The sequence below is a fragment of the Lygodium microphyllum genome, chromosome 27 (assembly GCF_053477565.2).
Source record: "Lygodium microphyllum isolate KBCC chromosome 27, Lygodium_microphyllum_v1.1.10, whole genome shotgun sequence".
Classification (NCBI taxonomy): Eukaryota; Viridiplantae; Streptophyta; class Polypodiopsida; order Schizaeales; family Lygodiaceae; genus Lygodium; species Lygodium microphyllum.
Window position 1 is genome coordinate 39,743,145 of NC_141161.1, and position 11,438 is coordinate 39,754,582.

General features: G+C 44.1%; 3 pseudogenes; all 3 read right to left on the reverse strand.

Moving 5' to 3' along the window:
- Positions 1 to 363: 363 nt before the first annotated feature.
- Positions 364 to 907, reverse strand: LOC148012235 (chloroplast envelope membrane 70 kDa heat shock-related protein pseudogene; annotated as a pseudogene).
- Positions 908 to 4,662: 3,755 nt separating this feature from the next.
- On the reverse strand, positions 4,663 to 5,206 carry LOC148012236 (chloroplast envelope membrane 70 kDa heat shock-related protein pseudogene; annotated as a pseudogene).
- A 3,755-nt stretch (positions 5,207 to 8,961) lies between these two features.
- LOC148012237 (chloroplast envelope membrane 70 kDa heat shock-related protein pseudogene) lies at positions 8,962 to 9,505 on the reverse strand (annotated as a pseudogene).
- Between the last annotated feature and the right edge of the window lie 1,933 nt (positions 9,506 to 11,438).

The following is an 11,438-nucleotide window of genomic DNA, read 5'->3' on the forward strand; positions in this document are numbered from 1 at the left end:
CTTTGCAAAGATTGCATCTAGAACCATATCCATAACCATTATAAGAGCCAAGAGTATTAATGAAGACTGAAGTTCCGTAGTCCAGATTGACATACAAGTAAGATCCTAGAAGTAAAAACAGATTCCTGTACCCAGTGCTGTAACCAGGATAATGGCAAAAACTGAGAGGATGATGATTAAAGCCAGCTTAAGCTGACCCTGCACCATAGGAAGATACACCTATTTCAGTATACGGGCCCTCTCAGAGATGCAGAAGCACTTTATAGTTGATTAATGCCACTGCACTATATAGTATCAACCAACTTGCAAAAGCATGAGAGTAGTTTCCACTAGTAGGTGGTGAATTTGCTCATCTTCATTGAATCAAGCTAATGATTCCTTAAGTGTTTCACCTTCCTGAAGATAAAAAATGAGAACATTCTTCTCCCCAACACTGGTAGCCTTTTTATCAAGACCGTAGGCAATGGCAGCAGCAGTAGGCTCGTTAATGATCCGCATGACATTCAGACCAGAGATGACTCCAGCGTCCTTTGTAGCTTGCCTCTGTGAGTCATTGAAGTAGGCAGGCACTGTAACGACAGCATTTTTGACGGTGCTTCCCAGGTAAGCCTCTGCAATTTCTTTCATCTTTGTCAGCACCATAGATGAGATCTCTTCTGCGGCGAATTCCTTGACCTCACCCTTGTACTGCACAGAGATCATAGGCTTATCGCCAGGGCCAGCAAAGACCTTGAAAGGCCACAATTTGATGTCGCTCTAGACGGAAGCGTCAGTGTACCGTCTGCCAATTAGACGCTTGGCATCGAAGACAGTGTTGGTGGGGTTCATGGCGACCTGGTTCTTGGCAGCATCACCGATGAGGCGCTCAGTGTCAGTGAAGGCAACGTATGAAGGCATGGTGCGGTTGCCTTGGGCTCAGCAGTGTATGGGCCGTGTGTACCTCACGAACAGCACCCATATCCTCCTCCCTTCTCTGATAAGTCTGCCCCTTTGTCGTTTCGTCCTCCCACCATTCACTATTCAATCTCCAGGCTCCATATAATTTGAAAGTATTGCAATAGTCTGATCTACAGGAGCTCCTGCTTTGACCAAGAGATTGACAGACCTTGGCTTCTGAATAGAAAGCACGAAGTCCTTGGGGTCATCGTAACCTTTGAGAGGAAGTTCTCCTTCTTCCCTCTGTTTTTCGCATATCCTCCAGCACTCTGTTCCTCCCACCTCCCTCCTGCACAAGGCTTCAACACACAATTGCCGATTTAGAGCTTCCTTCCCCCCCAATTAGCATTGCCCCCCTCTCCTTTCGCCATATCAAGCTCTCGCATTAGTCTGGCCCTTTTCCCCGCCAAGACACAGCATCATCATCCACTTAATCTCGTAATAAGGGCATTCATTTTGGTTCATGTTCTGCATAAAGCTTTCACGGTTTTCGACCCCATACATTCTTGTCAGATAACCAAAAGATCAATTGCTTCTTCTGTTAGCTTGATTCATAACAAGCAATGGATGTATCCATAAGACTTTACAATGTAAAAGCTTTCACATATTACCCTCTGTTCATCTCCTTGCTTCTGACGTAGTGATTTTCCACAACATCTGATGTCTGACATCTCTTTGCAATCAGCATTTCAGTCCTATTGACGGAATTCATCCTCCTCGCAACCTGTTCAGCCACTGTGACGGCCTCTGACAGTTTATATTTGCCTCTGATAGTTTATATACTATCAATCTCTCATGAGGATTTCAGTGAGAAAGGAGCAATGGTGAATGAGCCTGTAAGCAGGCTAGAGGGCAGTGCCTTGGCTGTTATTCAAAGCAGCAGGACAAAGATCCGCGCATAAGCTGACCCATCATCCATCACTTTTGTTTCCATTCTTGCTTCTGTAATGAAAGGCTGTCCAAGAATAATCAGATAAGAGCATGAATCCTGAACAAAGCAATGATAATCCTCTTCAACATTACCAATAGAAATTCTGATACTCGGACAAGCAGCATACATATCACCAGAAGTATTATTGGCGGCTCTCATGCGCCAGCCATGCTCTGCATCCATAGGCCACTTGCCACTCTCATAAACACCTCGAGCAATAAGATTAATTTCAGAACCATGATCAACTAAAGCAATCAAGGGAATTTGTTTCTCTCCAATCCTTACCACTGTCTCAGTGGTTGCTCTAGCCCAATGACTTCGTGAAAAATGGCTGCGAGGAATGAGAATAGGGGTCTCATCATCTTCATACTGCATAGGCTGCACTATTTTCTCCAATTGCGGATTAACAGAAGCATTCTCAACCATCACTGCATCATCATGCTCTTCCCCAAGAGCTCCATGCCACAATCCCTGTAAAGCAGGTCCTTCCATCGCATGTCGTTTCCTCCGCAAAAGATCCTGCATCTGATCCTGTATTTCTCTTCTAGCAATCCCAAGAGCCTCTCCAACAGTAAAAGTGACTTCACTATTCAAAATTCTTTCATGAAAAATCTTACTCATATCCGTTTGCATATCAAGGTCTGACAAGAGCTTGAATCCTGGCTCTTTTCTTGGTTGCCTCTTTTCTTTCTGCTTGTCTCCCATTGGTTGATCAGAACCTGTTTGAGCTGGAGAATTTGGCATAGGTGGAGCTGTAACAGGTGGTGAAACAAAGTCACCCCCTCTAGTCTTTTTGGAGGAGCTAGGACCCTCCTCATCTCTTCTTCTCTTTTCTTCAACCATGGCATCTAAACCCTGCATTTTAGCCATATAAGCAAAAATAGAATACCTGTCAACAGGAGAATCCCATCCTGTTTCTCCTCGGATGCTAGAGCCCACACAAGTCATAGTAGAAGTTTGAACTTTCCCTCTTCTCGCTATCTCCAAGGCAGAAGACCATAAGGCAGAGTCTCCATCAGATTTCTGCTCAAGCTGGACTCCAAAAGCTGAAGCATCTCCTCTAACACTCACATAAGGTGATCGCGCAGCCATATCATCAACAAGCTTCTTCATACCTCCCTTACCAAAGTTTGTGTCAAGAGGAGCGCCAGTCTCTGTCAGCCATATCTTCCCATCTTGTCCCCAGAACACTACATTCTTCTTACGTGCTTCCTGAAAAGCATCACAATCTCTGCAGTGTTGGTGCTCTGTACTATCACACCAAATACATCGTCGCCCTTTCCTTTGACCAGCTGGAAAAGTAGTCACTGGAGCAGGTGCTATAGCAGGTACTGACATAAGTTGCTCCTTTAACTTACCAACTTCAGCTTTGACTGCTTCAATCGTCAAATCCGCCAAGCCTTTAATTACATCATCTACAGATAAGGGCACTAGAGCAGCAGGAACTGGTGGATTCATAACAGGAGGAGTAGGCTTAGGCAAAGAAGCTGCAGCAGGGGTAGAAGAAGAAGTCTCCAAGGATTTTTCAGGAACTAATCCTGTATTACGATGCAATCTGACTCTCCTGCGCTGCTTCTTGACAAGAGCATTCACAGCATCAGTGACATGTCTCCACTCAGTCTTTAAACTTGAATCAATAGCTTGATCTTCCAAAAGATCATCCAACTTTTCCTGTAAATCAGCATCTGCAGCTTGCAAAAATAACTCCACTTTCTGCATCTCTAAAGCTTGCTGTTCAGTCCCATCCAACTGATCATAACGGCTTTCAAACTCTCGCAGAAGAGCGGTAACAGAAAGTCCCTTATTAGGCATAGAAACCCATGCTAAAAAATTCCTGCGATTCATAAGACCTGTATCTTCCAGGAAATATTCATCTTTTAATGCCTTTTTAAATTCAGCCCAACCTGCATGTGCCTCTTGAATTTCTGCAATTCGACCTTCAAGAGCGCGCACCACGATCCGCAAGAAGTAGCGGCTCCAAACATCTTGAGAAACCCCAAAAAACTTCATCTTTTCTTCATACAAATGCAGGTAAGTTGACACTTGCTGGCCATTAAACTGCTTCATCTCCTATTGGACAGCTTTCAAAGCATCCATAGCATCACTGTCACGTTTTGCATGAACTTGCTGCTGCATATACATGGTAAATGACTGAAACAGGTTCTTCATAACATTATCATCTGTCATCTCTTCTTGCGAGTCTCCCATCTTGCTGATGACGCAGCACTTTCACGTCGGGTTCACCAGAATGTCAAAGAGATCGTGCAAGAGCTGCAGAACACGGGGTTCAAGGTACAGCAATGGAAGAGACTAACAAGAAGAAAATTGAATTGTTGATGCCAAAGTACACTATATTTCTTGTCAAAATGAGTTACATGAAGCTCATGTTCAGAAAAATCTGAACATATTCAGTTTCCTGTTTGTGAAGAGATCTTTGCAAAGATTGCATCTAGAACCATATCCATAACCATTATAAGAGCCAAGAGTATTAATGAAAACTGAAGTTACGTAGTCCAGATTGACATACAAGTAAGATCCTAGAAGTAAAAACAGATTCCTGTACCCAGTGCTGTAACCAGGATAATGGCAAAAACTGAGAGGATGATGATTAAAGCCAGCTTAAGCTGACCCTGCACCATAGGAAGATACACCTATTTCAGTATACGGGCCCTCTCAGAGATGCAGAAGCACTTTATAGTTGATTAATGCCACTGCACTATATAGTATCAACCAACTTGCAAAAGCATGAGAGTAGTTTCCACTAGTAGGTGGTGAATTTGCTCATCTTCATTGAATCAAGCTAATGATTCCTTAAGTGTTTCACCTTCCTGAAGATAAAAAATGAGAACATTCTTCTCCCCAACACTGGTAGCCTTTTTATCAAGACCGTAGGCAATGGCAGCAGCAGTAGGCTCGTTAATGATCCGCATGACATTCAGACCAGAGATGACTCCAGCGTCCTTTGTAGCTTGCCTCTGTGAGTCATTGAAGTAGGCAGGCACTGTAACGACAGCATTTTTGACGGTGCTTCCCAGGTAAGCCTCTGCAATTTCTTTCATCTTTGTCAGCACCATAGATGAGATCTCTTCTGCGGCGAATTCCTTGACCTCACCCTTGTACTGCACAGAGATCATAGGCTTATCGCCAGGGCCAGCAAAGACCTTGAAAGGCCACAATTTGATGTCGCTCTAGACGGAAGCGTCAGTGTACCGTCTGCCAATTAGACGCTTGGCATCGAAGACAGTGTTGGTGGGGTTCATGGCGACCTGGTTCTTGGCAGCATCACCGATGAGGCGCTCAGTGTCAGTGAAGGCAACGTATGAAGGCATGGTGCGGTTGCCTTGGGCTCAGCAGTGTATGGGCCGTGTGTACCTCACGAACAGCACCCATATCCTCCTCCCTTCTCTGATAAGTCTGCCCCTTTGTCGTTTCGTCCTCCCACCATTCACTATTCAATCTCCAGGCTCCATATAATTTGAAAGTATTGCAATAGTCTGATCTACAGGAGCTCCTGCTTTGACCAAGAGATTGACAGACCTTGGCTTCTGAATAGAAAGCACGAAGTCCTTGGGGTCATCGTAACCTTTGAGAGGAAGTTCTCCTTCTTCCCTCTGTTTTTCGCATATCCTCCAGCACTCTGTTCCTCCCACCTCCCTCCTGCACAAGGCTTCAACACACAATTGCCGATTTAGAGCTTCCTTCCCCCCCAATTAGCATTGCCCCCCTCTCCTTTCGCCATATCAAGCTCTCGCATTAGTCTGGCCCTTTTCCCCGCCAAGACACAGCATCATCATCCACTTAATCTCGTAATAAGGGCATTCATTTTGGTTCATGTTCTGCATAAAGCTTTCACGGTTTTCGACCCCATACATTCTTGTCAGATAACCAAAAGATCAATTGCTTCTTCTGTTAGCTTGATTCATAACAAGCAATGGATGTATCCATAAGACTTTACAATGTAAAAGCTTTCACATATTACCCTCTGTTCATCTCCTTGCTTCTGACGTAGTGATTTTCCACAACATCTGATGTCTGACATCTCTTTGCAATCAGCATTTCAGTCCTATTGACGGAATTCATCCTCCTCGCAACCTGTTCAGCCACTGTGACGGCCTCTGACAGTTTATATTTGCCTCTGATAGTTTATATACTATCAATCTCTCATGAGGATTTCAGTGAGAAAGGAGCAATGGTGAATGAGCCTGTAAGCAGGCTAGAGGGCAGTGCCTTGGCTGCTATTCAAAGCAGCAGGACAAAGATCCGCGCATAAGCTGACCCATCATCCATCACTTTTGTTTCCATTCTTGCTTCTGTAATGAAAGGCTGTCCAAGAATAATCAGATAAGAGCATGAATCCTGAACAAAGCAATGATAATCCTCTTCAACATTACCAATAGAAATTCTGATACTCGGACAAGCAGCATACATATCACCAGAAGTATTATTGGCGGCTCTCATGCGCCAGCCATGCTCTGCATCCATAGGCCACTTGCCACTCTCATAAACACCTCGAGCAATAAGATTAATTTCAGAACCATGATCAACTAAAGCAATCAAGGGAATTTGTTTCTCTCCAATCCTTACCACTGTCTCAGTGGTTGCTCTAGCCCAATGACTTCGTGAAAAATGGCTGCGAGGAATGAGAATAGGGGTCTCATCATCTTCATACTGCATAGGCTGCACTATTTTCTCCAATTGCGGATTAACAAAAGCATTCTCAACCATCACTGCATCATCATGCTCTTCCCCAAGAGCTCCATGCCACAATCCCTGTAAAGCAGGTCCTTCCATCGCATGTCGTTTCCTCCGCAAAAGATCCTGCATCTGATCCTGTATTTCTCTTCTAGCAATCCCAAGAGCCTATCCAACAGTAAAAGTGACTTCACTATTCAAAATTCTTTCATGAAAAATCTTACTCATATCCGTTTGCATATCAAGGTCTGACAAGAGCTTGAATCCTGGCTCTTTTCTTGGTTGCCTCTTTTCTTTCTGCTTGTCTCCCATTGGTTGATCAGAACCTGTTTGAGCTGGAGAATTTGGCATAGGTGGAGCTGTAACAGGTGGTGAAACAAAGTCACCCCCTCTAGTCTTTTTGGAGGAGCTAGGACCCTCCTCATCTCTTCTTCTCTTTTCTTCAACCATGGCATCTAAACCCTGCATTTTAGCCATATAAGCAAAAATAGAATACCTGTCAACAGGAGAATCCCATCCTGTTTCTCCTCGGATGCTAGAGCCCACACAAGTCATAGTAGAAGTTTGAACTTTCCCTCTTCTCGCTATCTCCAAGGCAGAAGACCATAAGGCAGAGTCTCCATCAGATTTCTGCTCAAGCTGGACTCCAAAAGCTGAAGCATCTCCTCTAACACTCACATAAGGTGATCGCGCAGCCATATCATCAACAAGCTTCTTCATACCTCCCTTACCAAAGTTCGTGTCAAGAGGAGCGCCAGTCTCTGTCAGCCATATCTTCCCATCTTGTCCCCAGAACACTACATTCTTCTTACGTGCTTCCTGAAAAGCATCACAATCTCTGCAGTGTTGGTGCTCTGTACTATCACACCAAATACATCGTCGCCCTTTCCTTTGACCAGCTGGAAAAGTAGTCACTGGAGCAGGTGCTATAGCAGGTACTGACATAAGTTGCTCCTTTAACTTACCAACTTCAGCTTTGACTGCTTCAATCGTCAAATCCGCCAAGCCTTTAATTACATCATCTACAGATAAGGGCACTAGAGCAGCAGGAACTGGTGGATTCATAACAGGAGGAGTAGGCTTAGGCAAAGAAGCTGCAGCAGGGGTAGAAGAAGAAGTCTCCAAGGATTTTTCAGGAACTAATCCTGTATTACGATGCAATCTGACTCTCCTGCGCTGCTTCTTGACAAGAGCATTCACAGCATCAGTGACATGTCTCCACTCAGTCTTTAAACTTGAATCAATAGCTTGATCTTCCAAAAGATCATCCAACTTTTCCTGTAAATCAGCATCTGCAGCTTGCAAAAATAACTCCACTTTCTGCATCTCTAAAGCTTGCTGTTCAGTCCCATCCAACTGATCATAACGGCTTTCAAACTCTCGCAGAAGAGCGGTAACAGAAAGTCCCTTATTAGGCATAGAAACCCATGCTAAAAAATTCCTGCGATTCATAAGACCTGTATCTTCCAGGAAATATTCATCTTTTAATGCCTTTTTAAATTCAGCCCAACCTGCATGTGCCTCTTGAATTTCTGCAATTCGACCTTCAAGAGCGCGCACCACGATCCGCAAGAAGTAGCGGCTCCAAACATCTTGAGAAACCCCAAAAAACTTCATCTTTTCTTCATACAAATGCAGGTAAGTTGACACTTGCTGGCCATTAAACTGCTTCATCTCCTATTGGACAGCTTTCAAAGCATCCATAGCATCACTGTCACGTTTTGCATGAACTTGCTGCTGCATATACATGGTAAATGACTGAAACAGGTTCTTCATAACATTATCATCTGTCATCTCTTCTTGCGAGTCTCCCATCTTGCTGATGACGCAGCACTTTCACGTCGGGTTCACCAGAATGTCAAAGAGATCGTGCAAGAGCTGCAGAACACGGGGTTCAAGGTACAGCAATGGAAGAGACTAACAAGAAGAAAATTGAATTGTTGATGCCAAAGTACACTATATTTCTTGTCAAAATGAGTTACATAAAGCTCATGTTCAGAAAAATCTGAACATATTCAGTTTCCTGTTTGTGAAGAGATCTTTGCAAAGATTGCATCTAGAACCATATCCATAACCATTATAAGAGCCAAGAGTATTAATGAAGACTGAAGTTCCGTAGTCCAGATTGACATACAAGTAAGATCCTAGAAGTAAAAACAGATTCCTGTACCCAGTGCTGTAACCAGGATAATGGCAAAAACTGAGAGGATGATGATTAAAGCCAGCTTAAGCTGACCCTGCACCATAGGAAGATACACCTATTTCAGTATACGGGCCCTCTCAAAGATGCAGAAGCACTTTATAGTTGATTAATGCCACTGCACTATATAGTATCAACCAACTTGCAAAAGCATGAGAGTAGTTTCCACTAGTAGGTGGTGAATTTGCTCATCTTCATTGAATCAAGCTAATGATTCCTTAAGTGTTTCACCTTCCTGAAGATAAAAAATGAGAACATTCTTCTCCCCAACACTGGTAGCCTTTTTATCAAGACCGTAGGCAATGGCAGCAGCAGTAGGCTCGTTAATGATCCGCATGACATTCAGACCAGAGATGACTCCAGCGTCCTTTGTAGCTTGCCTCTGTGAGTCATTGAAGTAGGCAGGCACTCTAACGACAGCATTTTTGATGGTGCTTCCCAGGTAAGCCTCTGCAATTTCTTTCATCTTTGTCAGCACCATAGATGAGATCTCTTCTGCGGCGAATTCCTTGACCTCACCCTTGTACTGCACAGAGATCATAGGCTTATCGCCAGGGCCAGCAAAGACCTTGAAAGGCCACAATTTGATGTCGCTCTAGACGGAAGCGTCAGTGTACCGTCTGCCAATTAGACGCTTGGCATCGAAGACAGTGTTGGTGGGGTTCATGGCGACCTGGTTCTTGGCAGCATCACCGATGAGGCGCTCAGTGTCAGTGAAGGCAACGTATGAAGGCATGGTGCGGTTGCCTTGGGCTCAGCAGTGTATGGGCCGTGTGTACCTCACGAACAGCACCCATATCCTCCTCCCTTCTCTGATAAGTCTGCCCCTTTGTCGTTTCGTCCTCCCACCATTCACTATTCAATCTCCAGGCTCCATATAATTTGAAAGTATTGCAATAGTCTGATCTACAGGAGCTCCTGCTTTGACCAAGAGATTGACAGACCTTGGCTTCTGAATAGAAAGCACGAAGTCCTTGGGGTCATCGTAACCTTTGAGAGGAAGTTCTCCTTCTTCCCTCTGTTTTTCGCATATCCTCCAGCACTCTGTTCCTCCCACCTCCCTCCTGCACAAGGCTTCAACACACAATTGCCGATTTAGAGCTTCCTTCCCCCCCAATTAGCATTGCCCCCCTCTCCTTTCGCCATATCAAGCTCTCGCATTAGTCTGGCCCTTTTCCCCGCCAAGACACAGCATCATCATCCACTTAATCTCGTAATAAGGGCATTCATTTTGGTTCATGTTCTGCATAAAGCTTTCACGGTTTTCGACCCCATACATTCTTGTCAGATAACCAAAAGATCAATTGCTTCTTCTGTTAGCTTGATTCATAACAAGCAATGGATGTATCCATAAGACTTTACAATGTAAAAGCTTTCACATATTACCCTCTGTTCATCTCCTTGCTTCTGACGTAGTGATTTTCCACAACATCTGATGTCTGACATCTCTTTGCAATCAGCATTTCAGTCCTATTGACGGAATTCATCCTCCTCGCAACCTGTTCAGCCACTGTGACGGCCTCTGACAGTTTATATTTGCCTCTGATAGTTTATATACTATCAATCTCTCATGAGGATTTCAGTGAGAAAGGAGCAATGGTAAATGAGCCTGTAAGCAGGCTAGAGGGCAGTGCCTTGGCTGTTATTCAAAGAAACAGGACAAAGATCCGCGCATAAGCTGACCCATCATCCATCACTTTTGTTTCCATTCTTGCTTCTGTAATGAAAGGCTGTCCAAGAATAATCAGATAAGAGCATGAATCCTGAACAAAGCAATGATAATCCTCTTCAACATTACCAATAGAAATTCTGATACTCGGACAAGCAGCATACATATCACCAGAAGTATTATTGGCGGCTCTCATGCGCCAGCCATGCTCTGCATCCATAGGCCACTTGCCACTCTCATAAACACCTCGAGCAATAAGATTAATTTCAGAACCATGATCAACTAAAGCAATCAAGGGAATTTGTTTCTCTCCAATCCTTACCACTGTCTCAGTGGTTGCTCTAGCCCAATGACTTCGTGAAAAATGGCTGCGAGGAATGAGAATAGGGGTCTCATCATCTTCATACTGCATAGGCTGCACTATTTTCTCCAATTGCGGATTAACAGAAGCATTCTCAACCATCACTGCATCATCATGCTCTTCCCCAAGAGCTCCATGCCACAATCCCTGTAAAGCAGGTCCTTCCATCGCATGTCGTTTCCTCCGCAAAAGATCCTGCATCTGATCCTGTATTTCTCTTCTAGCAATCCCAAGAGCCTATCCAACAGTAAAAGTGACTTCACTATTCAAAATTCTTTCATGAAAAATCTTACTCATATCCGTTTGCATATCAAGGTTTGACAAGAGCTTGAATCCTGGCTCTTTTCTTGGTTGCCTCTTTTCTTTCTGCTTGTCTCCCATTGGTTGATCAGAACCTGTTTGAGCTGGAGAATTTGGCATAGGTGGAGCTGTAACAGGTGGTGAAACAAAGTCACCCCCTCTAGTCTTTTTGGAGGAGCTAGGACCCTCCTCATCTCTTCTTCTCTTTTCTTCAACCATGGCATCTAAACCCTGCATTTTAGCCATATAAGCAAAAATAGAATACCTGTCAACAGGAGAATCCCATCCTGTTTCTCCTCGGATGCTAGAGCCCACACAAGTCATAGTAGAAGTTTGAACTTTCCCTCTT